Source organism: Nomascus leucogenys, chromosome 20 (genome assembly GCF_006542625.1).
Source record: "Nomascus leucogenys isolate Asia chromosome 20, Asia_NLE_v1, whole genome shotgun sequence".
Lineage (NCBI taxonomy): Eukaryota > Metazoa > Chordata > Mammalia > Primates > Hylobatidae > Nomascus > Nomascus leucogenys.
Window position 1 is genome coordinate 51,850,797 of NC_044400.1, and position 15,308 is coordinate 51,866,104.

Sequence of the window (15,308 nt, forward strand, 5' to 3'; positions counted from 1 at the left end):
AGTTTCTCTAATCCAGAACATCTATTCAATCTGAAAGAATTTTGGTCTTAGAATTCTTGAAATTTTATCATTTTTTAATCTTTTCTTATCTTATAATAGTCTAAATTATTGCTTAGAAAATATTTATTCATTTCTGTATCCCATTGAAAGTGGAATATATATCCCTGTACCATTGATACTGACTTTGAGTATTTGACCAGCTTTGGCTAATGAAATGTTAACACTTGTTTTTAAAGCAGAGTTCTTACATAGGCTTGTGATCAGGTTTTATGCTCTGAGAGGCATGTGCCCGAGGTAGACACAGTCCTGTCAATCTAGAACCCAAACTAAAATTAATCACAGCCTAATGCAGAGGTAATTGATCCACAACCTGAAGAAGAGTCACCCAGTCAAACCAATCCTAGGTCAACTGAACCAGAGTTGCCCTGCCGACCTGCATAAGAATAAATGATCGTGCTGTAAACTACTGAGATTGGGAATGGTTTGTTATGCAACGTTACTATGGCAACAGTTGACTCATACCCGTCCTACTGCAAAACAGTTTTGTCCGACATCTTTCAGTTCTCTGTTATCTACATACTTTTATCAGATTAACTTGATTTATTCTTCGAGTACCACCTTATTTTCTTCCTTAGACCTTCCTCAGTTTGTATAGTTATTCATAATACAAATCTTTTAAGATGAAGATGCTTTGATTTTCTTTCTGCTTTAAGAGAAAAAGTTTTTTAAAGTACAGTCGTTGTTAGCACACTGTGTCAAAAATAGCCTAGTGAATTCTTCTGTAATATAAAATAGGAAATAAAAAAGTTGTAGGACAGCACAAAATGTCTACTGCTGAAGCTAATTCTAATGTTTTAACCTGACTTTGTAGGACACTTCTATACTGGGAACATCCTTCCAATAGTCCAAATTTTAACTTAGTTTGAGACTCACTTATTACGAAGAGTCACTTGCTATATATAAATGTCTTGTTTCTTTTTAAATCCGAGTCTTCATCTATACTAACTGTATAGCTTTTATAATCACTGTTTTCTGAGATATTCTAACTGGAATTCCCAGTTTTCCCTTCACAGATCCATTCAAATGTAGTAGAAGTGGCAAATATAATGATCCTAGTCATGTAATAGATTTTCTCTAGTTGCCTGCTTTGTTATTGACTTCCTACCTTAACTTTGAGAAACTGCCTCTCAATAACTTTTTGGATATAGTTTCCCTTTAGGGGAACATTTTTGTGTACTATCTGAGATTTTCTTTTTTTTCCTCTGTTAAGAGTTCTCTGAGCCCTAGAAATCCTCACTGATTTTGTCATGAATAAAATATCATCCTCTTTCCTAGCTCCACATTTGAAGGCCATTAGTTCCAGCTATATCATTCTGGGTATATTTCTTTTTCCTTTCACATAAGAATAGTTTGGCCTCCAAGATTTCAAAGTTGGTTTCTGTTTTCCTCCATTCTCTGATGTTTCTCTGGCTTTCTCATTGTTATTTTAAAGCTAAGATTATCAATTGTGCTACATTTGTATGCTCATGAGAGTTTGTAAATCATATTTTGTTGTAGATCCCCTGACATCAGAACATCTTAGAAGTAATAGCTGTGTAATCTTAGGCAATTTACTTAATTTTCTATGCCTCAGTATCCCACTTGTTAAATACAGATTATAACAGTATTTACCTCACATAGCACTTTGGGGAACTAAATGTGATAGTCTATGTATATTACTTAGAATAGTCTTAGCACATCTGAAACACTTATTAAGATGTTGCTTCCAACATTATTATGTGAATTTGGTTGTGAGGAGTAAATGAGATATTCTATGTAAAGCAGTTAGCATAGAGGTGCTCTGCAATAAGTACGGTACAAACATTAATTCCTATTATCTGTATAACCAAAAGTACTTTGTCTGCCATCCAAAGTCTATGACTGTTTCCAGGTACTTCTGATTCTCAAACCTGAGACTCTTCAGCAAAAAACCTAACTTAAAATAATATACACACATCAAATTTTTTATTTACAATTTTTAATTTACATTTACCCTCTCCAGTATGTTCCCTAGTATGTTTTCGTTTGATACAAATCACACATTACTGTCTTCGAAGTAATAAAATATAAAGAGAAAAAAAGATAAAGACCAATAAGCATAAAAAATATTGGCTTTATTACAGGCAAGTATGCAATAATCCCTAACCTGCAGTACTTAATAAAGTGGGTAAAAGACCAATGATAAAGCCTCTTACTCCAAGTCTAAACGTAGACCATAAGAAGTGGGTGAATTCGATGAATATGGAAGACTCAGTCAAAGAGCTACTATCCAGCTCCTTGGAGTATTGACTGCTTGACTGACACACAGTTTCTGGCATAAGAGTTAATACAATTCAACACATGACCTTACTAGTTAGTGTGACTCTATCTCCTAATAAACCCAGATCCCAGTTAACATTCTAGGTTTTGCTTATTCCAATTAGCACTACTTCTATTATGTGGAAGAGGGAGGGGGTGAAAAGAGTACAATGATGCCCATTTCAAACCTTTCTCCCCTATATAGAAGGAGCTAGATTATGTTCCTATAATAACACAGAAAGAAAATAAACATTCCTCTAAGCATTCACTAGATTATATTGCAATCTCCTTAATTTATGTAATATATATTGTATCCCTTTTTTTGTATTCTCAGTAATTACTGAATTATCTGGTATCCAGGAGAGAATTAATAAATTGAGACACATTTATTGATTGAATATGTTGTAGACAAATAAATACGTTGATGCTAAATTAATCATAGTTTGAAACTCTCTATGAATCTTTTCCATTTCCTTTATTCAAAAAAATAAGTTTGCTTGTTAAAGATGAGGCAAAATCTACTGCTCTTCTTCTTGACACTAAAATCTGCAGTCATGAACAAAGGCCATTACATGGCCCACTGACATTTATTTAACTTTTAATCTACTTATAGGGTGAGAGTAGTGGCTTGTAATGTCATATGAATACCATGAATTCATATAATTAATACAAAAAAGGAATGCTAAGATATTAGATGGTTTATATGCAAATAAAATATACAACATATTTTTCCACTACCCTCTCATTAAGCCCTGCCAATAAGAAATTCTGAACCAAAACAGAGAACACTGAAAACATTGGGAGGAATTTTCTGTCTATAAAAATCCATTGTAGATACATGCACGAGTGGACACTTATTCTGGGCTTGTCATGTTTCATGCAAAGTAACTTTGGAATCAGTCTTTCCCTGTCATCGACCTTTATTCTATGTTTTCACAAGATAAGATATAAGCTATGTGATTAATGTAATTGGGTGAATAGAGTGACCATGCTCAGATCAAACAGCTCTTTTCTCATTTTCTTTACTAAAGCCTAGCTGTACAAAACAGTTACCCGGGTCTGCTCCCCATCACTTACTAAGAGGTTTGCAACTTTGTTTGACATACATGTGTGCCATGTCTTTCAATCTAACATTCACCTCTAATAAAAATGTTAATTTCATCTCCTCTCACCTGATTTTGCATCCCTCTCTCAATTGACTCAAACGTCACGTGGGAAAAGTGGATGCTTTTTGAGAACCTCTAGTTTCTTTAATATGTATTTATGTGTGCATATTGTGTGCATGTTTGTGTGGTGTGAATGTGTGTGTGTGTATACACACATCAACATTTTGAATGAATTGATTTTACCATTGTTTAAACATAAAGATGTATTTTACTCAAAACTAAAATACCTCTTTGGTTTTATAATTTATTCTGGGAACTCAAAACTTTCCATTCTAATGTGTATGAGGTTTATTTCGTTTGTTTGTTTTTTACTATTCTAGAGTATTTTATGCTGCATTCTATTGTAATTCAAAATGCCAAAGCTAGTTGATTTCTAGTTTCTCAGACCTTACATCTTAATTTTCCACACTGGAAAAACAAAAGCAAAACTGTAGGTCTTAGTGGAAACTAGCAGTTGCTCTGGCACCTTGCCCATTTTGGCTCTTCTTCCTGAGGTTTCTCTCAGATCACTTTCTTCTCTTTGGCCCCAGATAAGCTTCCAGTTTCTCCTTCTATGGCAAATTCTGACTGGGCAGATACTGTTTTACTTGTTCTTTCCGGGTACATATCTTGGTTTTGATATATTATTAACATGAACATGCCAGAATAAAAATGCATTGCTCTGTTTGGTAGATTAAACAGAAAAACTAAGATTCTCTCCCAAAGGGACATAAAATTTAGAATCATTTTTCTATGAGAACAAAAAATTAAGCAAAACCATTTTACTGCAAATTATTTGTCTAATTAACACAAAGGTGTATCTTTAGCTGTAAACATTTTACTGTTTGCATTGAAAATATTAAGTACTTCCATTCTGTTAAGAATGGCCTATATCAAAGAGAATGATTGACACATAGACAATATTTTAATGTTGAAGCAGAACATTTTTAAATCCTTCAAGATCTGTAGGCTCTTTTGATACTTCCAAGAAAGTTGTGCTTTTAGCACAGGGGAAATCTGTAGTTCATTTAATCAATTTTTGAGTGTTTTATATATATTGTAAGTTTTAAAATTCCAGCTCCATCTTGATTACACAGCATATCATAGTGTTTATTCCGGCTCAGATATGTACTTAATTCAATGACCTGAAAGAATTATTGAACCTTTTTATACTTCTCCAAAATAGACATAAAATAAAAAAGGAAATATAAATATAATAATAATAATATGGATATGAGCCTTAAGTAAGAAAATGCATTCCTGCTGCTTACCTTAAGCATCAGGAGCTGTGAAAAAATAATTTTACCCCAGCTTTCAAAGAGCTTGAGTTGATCTCAAGAGAATGCGATAGAACATTACAGGGAAACTAGACATTAATATACTATAAGCGATACTGTGGTGTTTTAACTCTGTGAATTCAAGTGTATTATGGATCTTATTGACAGGTGAGTGATGACAAAGTTGGGTTCTCTGAAAAGTAAAATCTGACAGATTGGCATGGAGGTCAGATTTTGGAGATCAAGCACAGAATCAACATCTGTAAAAGAGGGAAGGAGGTACGATTTGTCAGGTAGAGAAATTGCACAGCAATGTAGGCTCCTTGGGGACCTCTGAATCTAAAATGGCCCTTCAAAGTAGTTCCTAGTAGGGGAAAGAGGGCCAGACATGTTTATACTCCATGTTTATTTAGTGTGGCCACCATAGGAAGTTAACATGACATTGGCCAAGGTGTGTTTCTTCACTGAGACAATTCCTGAAATGACTAACAGTTGAGGGCTGTTCACTGCAAAAATATCCAACAGCTGGAGAAAAGTCCTTCTGAAGATGTGTCTGAGCACACTGTGTGAGGTTTATCTCAGGGCAGAGACATGAGATGCTAGTATTCTGTGAAAATCCTGTAGAGTGGAATTTCCCTTAATTCAAGTTAACAGGAGATCCTTGGACAATCTTAGGAATAGCATCACTGTATTTCTGATTGCCCACAATGGACTTTGTGAATGAAGATGTCAATTAGCCTAAAGTACCAAAAATAAACTCTCAGTTTTTATATTATTTACAATTTAAGATGTTTTAATATAGAGAATGCATATGTGTATAAGCATAAATAAAGGTGTTGACAAAATGTAGATATAGATGAGAGATATAGATATAGATATAGATATAGATCATCTCCATACTGGTCTGATTTAGCATTAAAAGATCTAATTAAAAACTTTACTCCAGAAATAAACGCTACAACTCTTTTTATATCCACTCAACATTAAAGGGCTTACAAATTAACATAATGAATGTTAGAAATGATTCTTTGTTGGTAATGATCAGTAGTAAAAATATGCAGGTAAGGAAAAAATACTTGCAGAAACATCAGTTCTGGTAAGAAAAGTTAAAGGTCTAGTGAACCCAGAAGCCCTGATCAGAATGGAGTCTTAGGCTTAGAACCCTGCCCTCTGTTGGATCAAAATAGCAAACTATTTTGTCATAGGATATTTTTTAAAGGATAATTGAATGCTGAAAAATACTTTCCACACCAAGAATTTACCTGATTGTCTAAAAAAGTCAGAAATGAGACACTTCCTCAGGATTGCTGAAAAGGTTGCACAGCTGTGTCCACACACCTGTATGGAGCACACACGTTTGCTTGCTAACAAATATGTCAGAATATAATCTGTGACTTGGGTTTTATTATAGCATAGCTCATGATAGTAAGGTTTCTGAAGAGAAAATATCCAGCTGCCAGTTACCTTTAACTCTTGGAGGCTATCAATAGTTACTCAAAAAGCATCATAAATCAGAAAAACAAATTAGGTAGTTAGGTTGTGAAACCAAGAAACTGGAAGTAACTCAGATCATAACCCACTGGGTTAATATTTAAATATAAAAATGAAGTGTTTTTTTGTTTGTTTGTTTGTTTGTTTTTGATATGCAGTCTCGCTCTGTGGCCCAGGCTGGAGTGCAGTGGCGCGATCTCCGCTCATTGCAAGCTCCGCCTTCCAGGTTCACGCCATTCTCCTGCCTCAGCCTCCCAAGTAGCTGGGACTACAGGCGCCGGCCACCACGCCCGGCTAATTTTTTGTATTTTTAGTAGAGACGGAGTTTCACTTTGTTAGCCAGGAAGGTCTGGATCTCCTGACCTCGTGATCCACCTGCCTCGGCCTCCCAAAGTGCTGGGATTCCAGGCGTGAGCCACCGCGCCCGGCCCCGATGTTTCTGTTTTTAAACTAAGATTTGCTGTCATAACTTCCATCATACCCAAACCTGCAAAAATCATAAAGCTATGTAGTATTTCCTTCCAGTAAGAAAGATTATAAGGGATGGTTACAGCAAAGTTAAGCCACTTATAAAAAACTTGTTGGAGAAAAATAAGTGAAGCAATCTGAACTCAGAATGCAGCTAAAGATAGATGCCACTTTTGTTAAATACAGGAAAAAAATTACTTATTCTGTGCTAAATAGAAATATCCATGGAGGAACAAACCCCCAAATGTTAATGGAGGTTACATTGCAGGGATAAGATAATTGCTAATTTTTTTCTTTATCTTCATAATTTTTACTTAAAAATTTTCTAAGTTAAGCAATAGGACTTCTATACTTAAAAATTACTGAATTTAAATAATTTGCTTTATTATTTAAGCAATTAATACCTCTTACTCTCTTCCATTGACTCATTCACATTCTCATGGGTTTTATGGTCTTTATATCATGTTCTTCAGTTGGTGGAGTCCAACTACAGTCATGCACCTCATGACAACATTTCTGTCAATGAAGAACTGCATATATGATGCTGGTCCCATTAGTTTATAACAGAGCCGAAAATTCCTATTATTTGCTGATGATGTAGCCATCCTAGCCATCATAGCACTCATGTGCTTGTGCTGATGTTGGTATAAACAAACCTACTGACCCGTCAGTTTTATGAAAGTATAGCACATGCAGGCCGGGCGCGGTGGCTCATGCCTGTAATCCCAGCACTTTGGAAGGCCGAGGCCGTCTCTACTAAAAATACTAAAAATACAAAAAATTATCTGGGCGCGGTGGCGGGCGCCTGTAGTCCCAGCTACTCGGGAGCCTGAGGCAGGAGAATGGCGTGAACCCGGGAGGCGGAGCTTGCAGTGAGCCGTGATCACGCCACTGCACTCCAGCCTGGGCGACAGCGAGACTCCGTTTCAAAAGAAAAAAAAAAACAGTATAGCACATGCAATTATATACAGGACATAATACTTGATAATGATAATAAATGACTGTGTTACTGGTGTGATATGGTTTAGATGTGCCCCCACCGAAATCTCGAATTGTATCTCCCAGAATTCCCACGTATTGTGGGAGGGAGCCAGGGGGGGTAATTAAATCACAGGCCGGTTCTTCCCCTGCTATTCTCGTGATAGTGAGTAAGTCTCATGAGATCTGATGGGTTTATCAGGGGTTTCCGCTTGTGGTTTTTCCTCATTTTCTCTTGCTGCCGCGATGTAAGAAGAGCCTTACGCCTCCCGCCATGATTCTGAGACTTCCCGAGCCGTGTGGAACTGTAAGTCCAATTAAACGTTTATTTGTTCCCAGTTTCAGGTATGTCTTTATCAGCAGTGTGAAAACGAACTAATACATGGCGTATGTATTTTACTATAATATACTTATTTATTGCTATTTTAGAATGTATACCTTGTACTTCTAGAAAAAAAGCAGTTAACTGTAAAACACCCTCACGTAGGTCTTTCAGGAGGTATTCTGGAAGAAGACATTGTTACCTTAGGATATGACAGCTCCCTGTGTGCTATTAACCCTGAAGACCTTCCAGTGGGAAAATATGTGAAGATGGAAGACAGTGATACTGATGATCTTGACCTCGTGTAGGCCTAGGCTAATGTGTATGATTATGGCATAGTTTTTAACAAAAAGTTAAAAAATAATAATAATTTTTTTTTTTGGAAACAGAGTCTTGCTCTGTCGCCCAGGCTGGAATGCAGTGGCGCAATCTCGGCTCACTGCAACCTCCGCCTCCCAGGTTCAAGTGATTCTCCCGCCTCAGCCTCGTAAGCAGCTGGGATTACAGGCGCGTGCCACCACACCCGGCTAATTTTTGTGTTTTTAGTAGAGACGGAGTTTCACCATGTTGGCCAGGCAGTTCTGGAACTCCTGACCTTGTGATCCGCCTGCCTCGGCCTCTCAAAGTGCTGGGATTACAGGCATGAGCCACTACGCCAGGCCTAATTTTTAAAAGAGAAAAGCTTATACAATTAATATCTAAAGAAATAAATACTTTTGTACAGCTATACAATATCTTTGTGACTTAAATTGTTTTTACAAGAGTCAAAAGATTTTTTAAAGTAAAAAGTTTATAAAATAAAAATTACAGTAAGCTAAGGTTATCTTATTTAAAAATACATTTGTTTGTTAATTTAGTATAGCCTAAGTGTACAGTGTTCATAAAGTTTTCAGCTGTATATAGTAATGTCTTAGACCTTCATACTCACTCACAACTCACTCACTGACTCACCCAGAGAAATTTCCAATCTTGCAAGCTCCATTCATGGTAAGTGTCCTATACAGGTGTACCATTTTTTTTTATCTTTTATAGCATATTTTTACTATGCCTTTTCTATGTTCAGATATGTTTAGATACACGAATACATATCATTGTGTTTCAATTGCCTACATTATTCAGTGCAGTAACATGCTATCCAGGTTTTTACTCTAGTAGCACTAGGCTATACTGTATAGTTTAGGTGTATGGTAGGGTCTACCATCTGGGTTTGTAAAACTACACTCCATGATGTTTGCACAAGGACAAAATTGCCCAGCAACACATTTCTCAGAACAAATCCCTGTCATGAACTGACACATAACTGTACATTCATTTTCTTAGCTTTACATTCACTTCACTCATCTACTTCTTCATATAAACTGCTCTATCAAAGCTGACCAATTCTTTTATTCCCCTAACACTAATCCATATAAAATTGTAAAATCCTTCAAAGTACATCAAGAATTCTTCTTCTACGGGTCAAAGGATTCAAACAATTACACATCAAAAAATTTGGGGGTAAATTTGTGAATATTTGCTTGTCCTCCTTTCACTATTACTATTCTTTCTGGAAAAAGAAATGGAAAATTGTCCTATCCTTTATTCAAATACAAATGACATTATCACTGAAAATCTACACGAATGATTTTTTTGTTTAATTTTGTCCTTTTTTTTTACAGAAAGCAAATTGTAATATATTACTTACACAATTGCTGTTGAGAAGCAAATTTTCTATTCAAAGTAATTATTGCCAATACTAAAATATTGACATCTGGCATCCCAAATATTATATGTTATAAGCTATTAAAAACAAAGATTAAAAATATTCAATTGTTGAATTAATTCAGGACCATACTATAAAGCATTAACAAAAAATTGAGAGTAATGTCCATTTTTGTAACTTTTCTATGCAGTATATTTTACTATAATGGACTAATTTGATGTCAGAGGTCACGTCTTATTTTTTTTCACCTATTTATACCAAATATCTAGAATAATGTATTCCATTCAAGGATTAGGTAAATATTGAATGAGTGAGTGAATAAAAATCATGAATAAATAAATGAATGGATATTCAAAACTATGAAGCACTCATCCTCAAATATTCAGAGTTGCCTCTAAATAAATCTATTATTGAGGAAAAGATCAATGTGTCATTGAGGAACTAGGCTGATTTAAAATTACAAGAACTTTAAAAAATTCAATTACATTACAGAATTATGATCACTTTCATATTTGTTCTAGAAAAAAAAGAATCACATGTATAACCAGGATTACTTTTCATATTTCTTACTTTACCATGAACATAGATGTTACTATGTTTAATGATGTATCTGCTCAGTGTTCCTTAAGTGGTCTAAATGCTTAATGTGTTTGTGGTTCCAACACATGTTGTATGTCTTATATTTCCCTTTGATTATGATCCTCAGAGGAAATTACAAGAAGTAGCATAATACTGTTTCAAAGAAGAAACTTTTTGAGATAAAATGAAAAGTGAAAGTATTTTCAAATGAGAAAAAATACTGGATGAGTAATGGTTAATGGAACATGTAGAATGCATTTGAAATTGTGTTAATATATTAACATCGATTTGACTACCACTTTTCCTTGCTTTAGAAACTTGTACTTGCTAAGCAGTTGATGGGAATTAATTAGCTAAATAGAAAAGCATTGACAGTGTGCTGCTTTGTAAGGTAATGAGAAAATTAGAATTTTTTTATTTTAGAAAAGCTCATTGACACAAATTTTGACTGAATATGTTTATTACTACACAGAATATCCTGAATAAAATATTTGAATCAGTATCTCAGGTAGACACATTCTACAAGTTTAATTATGTAATAATTTTTAATAACTCCAATAAAGATACAAACATTTTACTCCATTTATTTCTGGAAACTACAGTATTTTTTTCTATATTTAAACAATACCTGAAATGCCTTAGGAAGATAAAGAGAAATTATATTAACAATGCATAGTCATCTTTCTTCTTCACTAAAGGGCCTATACCTTCTGAAGTAATTATGAGCACAACTGTTTTATTTTTATTGTAATTATGTAAATCATCTCAAAATTACAGATCACACATGAATAAGCTGGTAAATCCAAAGGTTTTTGATGCACTATTATCAGCACACATGTAATATTTCTTTAGTCATTTTAGGTGCTATCAATTCTAAAATGCATCCTTTAGAAAGTAAAATAGAATATTTGGAGAAAAAAGTCACTTAGAAATAATGCTTAATGTGATTTTATACTCTGCTTTACTTTTTCAAAAATGATCTTTTTTTTTGTACTTTAAATGGCTCTGTATGCTATTGAAGAATGCTCCAAATTTTGGTAGATCTTAATAGCTGACTATCTGCTCTGGCTACAGTAATGTTTCTCTTGTGGGTAGAAGTAAACCTTACATCCCTCATATTATACATATTAATGTATTTTGATTCTTGTGTAATAATTTATGAATCTGTGCTACAATTCATATTTATAATGTTTTAAGTGAGTTGTATACAACACCAAGACCTAAAATATTGTACAACATTCACCCTATTGTCATTTATATATTGAAACTTAGAAAATATTCATTGAATGAATGATTGGGTAAATAAGATTGGTTTTGCCATGTTTCCTTCATTGGTCATTCCATTTGTTTTTTTCATTCATTCACGTATGTTTATACATATTTCTTTATTTATTTTGCAAATCAAGAGAAGAAATACTGCAAACCGTAAAACAAAAAACTTTTTCTCTCTTTGGTCACAAATTTCATGCCTCAATCATCTTGGAGGATTTATGCTTTGAAACACATAAGATTATTATTTCTCCAGCATACTGCGTGAATTTATATCCTAAACTCTATTATCTATTCCTTGTAAAGCATGCCATTAAATAAATAAAAGAGTCTGTAATCCCTTCAACACTATTGATGCATACCATCTTCCATGGCAAAAAAAGAGACTACATTGAGAAATGCAAAAACTACAAATGATAAGGATTAGAAGTCCTGGCAAAGACTCTAAAGTACCCTTAAGTTAAAAGAATGAAAGAGTATAAAATACAGAAATCTTCAAAATAAGGAATAATGATCAGTCTCCATCAAGGCAATATTTAGCATCTAATCAAGTGAAAATGAATTTTGTCCAGAAATGTAAACAAGGAAAAAACTGAATTTAACTGAGGTAGCTCTCAAGAGTCAGATATATAAGCCTCACTTTTCAAGCTTTTCAGCTTTTTTATGAAGGACAATTTATTTAAGCTCCTTGAAACATAAGTTATTTCTCTGTAAAATGGTATAAATGACTGTAGTTGTCTCTTAAGGTTTGTTTTTTGTTACCTGATTTTATGATCTTTATAGGATTATGAAAGTAATGCACTGTTACCTAATATTCATTATTATAACATAGCATTCATTAAATAAAAGTTTTACTATTATGCAATAGTAGGTGTTACTGGCCAAATTTTAAACCGAGTACAAACGTAAACCTGTGAATATCAGTTGAAGATTTGTATCATCAGGCGAAAGTGGCTGAATCTATGCAATGGTAAATAAAACATGGACAGTGAAATAATAATTGAAATGGGAATCCAGAAACAACATTGTTATTTTGTGCTTCAGTCTAACTAGATTTGTGATCTTCAACTAGTTATTAAATATTTCCGGACCTCATGTTTCTCAATCAAAAAATTAGATGATTGGCCTAAATGATTTCTGATGACATAAACACTAGCCAAAAACCAAGCTTTACAAAAATTGTTCTTGGAACATTTTCCGTGATATCATTTGATGTACTAGAATCTGTTCCCATTAATCCTGGAAGTTTGTACATAAGCCATAAGCCTTTGGCTAGGTTATATAGCACAGTTAAGATGGTAAGTCTCTAAGAACTTCTCAGAATATTAACTTTTTTTTTTTTTATTTCTTGGGCCAGTTACCCCTGATAAGGTTAACTGTGATCTTTGCTTTCATTTTGTTTTTGGCTTCACTCACCCAAGAGCTATTCTTCCTTGCCATGAAGGAGAAATGGAATTCAATAATATTCCCTGGTAGTAGGAATATTCCTTGATAATTGCAGTGGTGTCCATATTGTTTCTTTCTCCAAAGTAGACAGCCCAGGAATTTCAGCAAACATACCAAGTTCTAGAAGATGTATAAAAAGAATGGTGGATCTAATGTTTTACGTTTTTCCATGACTATGACGACCTGGTGATAAGAAACATAATTATCCAAACCTCTTTTTCTTAATTTTTAAAAAACTGGGGTCTCTGCAACTCTTCAAAAGAGTCTTTAAATCTCTTTCCAGAAACAGAAGAACAAACCTATGTGCTCTATAATAATTTTAGAATGTAAATTCCTTAATACACATTTACAAATACATATGCATATATATGTATTAAGTATCTACATTCATATTGTGTTGTTTTGACTCAGATATCAAGCACCAGGAATATGTTTAGTTTACCTCTACTACTGTAGGCTTTTTATTGTAAAATTTTGCGGAAAAGAAGGGAAATGCAGAAAATGTCCCAACAAATAAAGTGAAAACATTAAGGTCATAAAAGTGTTATTTATAATACTATATCCAGACTAAAGTCACCAAAATAATTCACAACTTAAACTCATACAATTTGGTTTCTATGGTGTCTACTTTTTTTTTTGCTTGTTTTCTTAGCCCTACCTCTACCCTTCCACTTCTGGTTATTCTTGGTTTCTTCTGAAAAGTGTGTTTGTTTGTTTGTTTGTTTATTTATTTATTTTGAGACGGAGTCTCGGCTCTGTCGCCCAGGCTGGAGTGCAGTGGCGCAATCTCGGCTCACTGCAAGCTCCGCCTCCCGGGTTCACGCCATTCTCCTGCCTCAGCCTCTTCGAGTAGCTGGGACTACAGGCGCCCGCCACTACGCCCGGCTAATTTTTTTGTATTTTTAGTAGAGACGGGGTTTCACCGTGGTCTCGATCTCCTGACCTCGTGATCCGCCCACCTCCGCCTCCCAAAGTGCTGGGATTACAAGCGTGAGCCACCGCACCCGGCCTTTTTTATTTTTTTATTTTTATTTTTTTCAGAATGCTTGCTCTGCATATCATGTGAGTTTTACTCCACACAACTAACTGCCTGCGAAAATTACTTTTATGTCTGATGTTAATTAGCTAACAAAAAGAGAGATTTGATTGAGTAGGCTTAAAGATTTTAAAGCCAATCTTCTTCATAAAGCTACTGGCTTCCCTTCTATTTAATGAAACTTTTGGTCAGGCAACAATCTGTGGTCTGAAGAAATTCTCCTGGTCATCAGACTATAAGGCACGAAACTCACATGCGAGGAACCATGTCTGAGTGCTTGGCTTGTAAGGGAGCTGTGGTTGCAACAAGAGCTCAGAGTTGTTCATTATACAGTACTCACACAAAATCTATTTTTAGTAAGGAAAGTACTGAAAGTTATGTTCAAAATAAACGTGTGAACATGTGTGACCGTCTACATTATACAATATGGATATTTATGTATTTAATATGATGACAATTTTCATTGACACATATTTGAACTTAAGCAATTGATAGCACTGTAAATACAAAGAATTAGGAAGAGAGAAAAAAATGGGATAGTAGTGTTCTCTTTTTTAAAACCTATAATTGTTTTTTAATTTTCAGCACTCAACAATATCTAGTTATTGTCAGAAGTGTTCTTGGAAAGGTTAACTTGTAATATTTTTCCTTAGGATGTGATTTTCATTTAATTTATTTACTAGCATGTGTGAAATTCATTCTCCACATTGATCAGTCACCATAATGAAATGGCATTGGTGGTTTATGTGCCCACAGATAATATATTGCTTTTTAAATTAAGATTTACATTTCTATAAGTGCCTGAAAAGATGTTCACTAATACACTTTCAAGGGAAAATTAATTCCTAGTAATTCCTTGTTAGATAAGTATTGTCTGTCTTACTTTTATAAAGTGTAGCTCCCTTCTCCTACTAGTCCCCAAACATAATTTTCAAACAAGATTAATCACCAAAATGTATACAATAATGCAAATCAGCAATGATATTGATCCAACTTTTCAAGAACATTGCCTAAACCACAGAATGAGCCAGAATTTATTTAGGTTACCAAGTTAAAATGTCCCAGACATTGGGTACTGAATACCATACTAACTCTTTACCACTCCTAACTTTGGTGGTGTTCCCTCTTTGGTTCCCATGATAGCAGATGTAGGAATGCTATGTATTTTTTTAAGATGTGTATTTTAGTATATTTTTGATATTTTATTTATCACTTTTTTATTGACTAATAAAAATTGCGCATATTTATCATGTGTAAC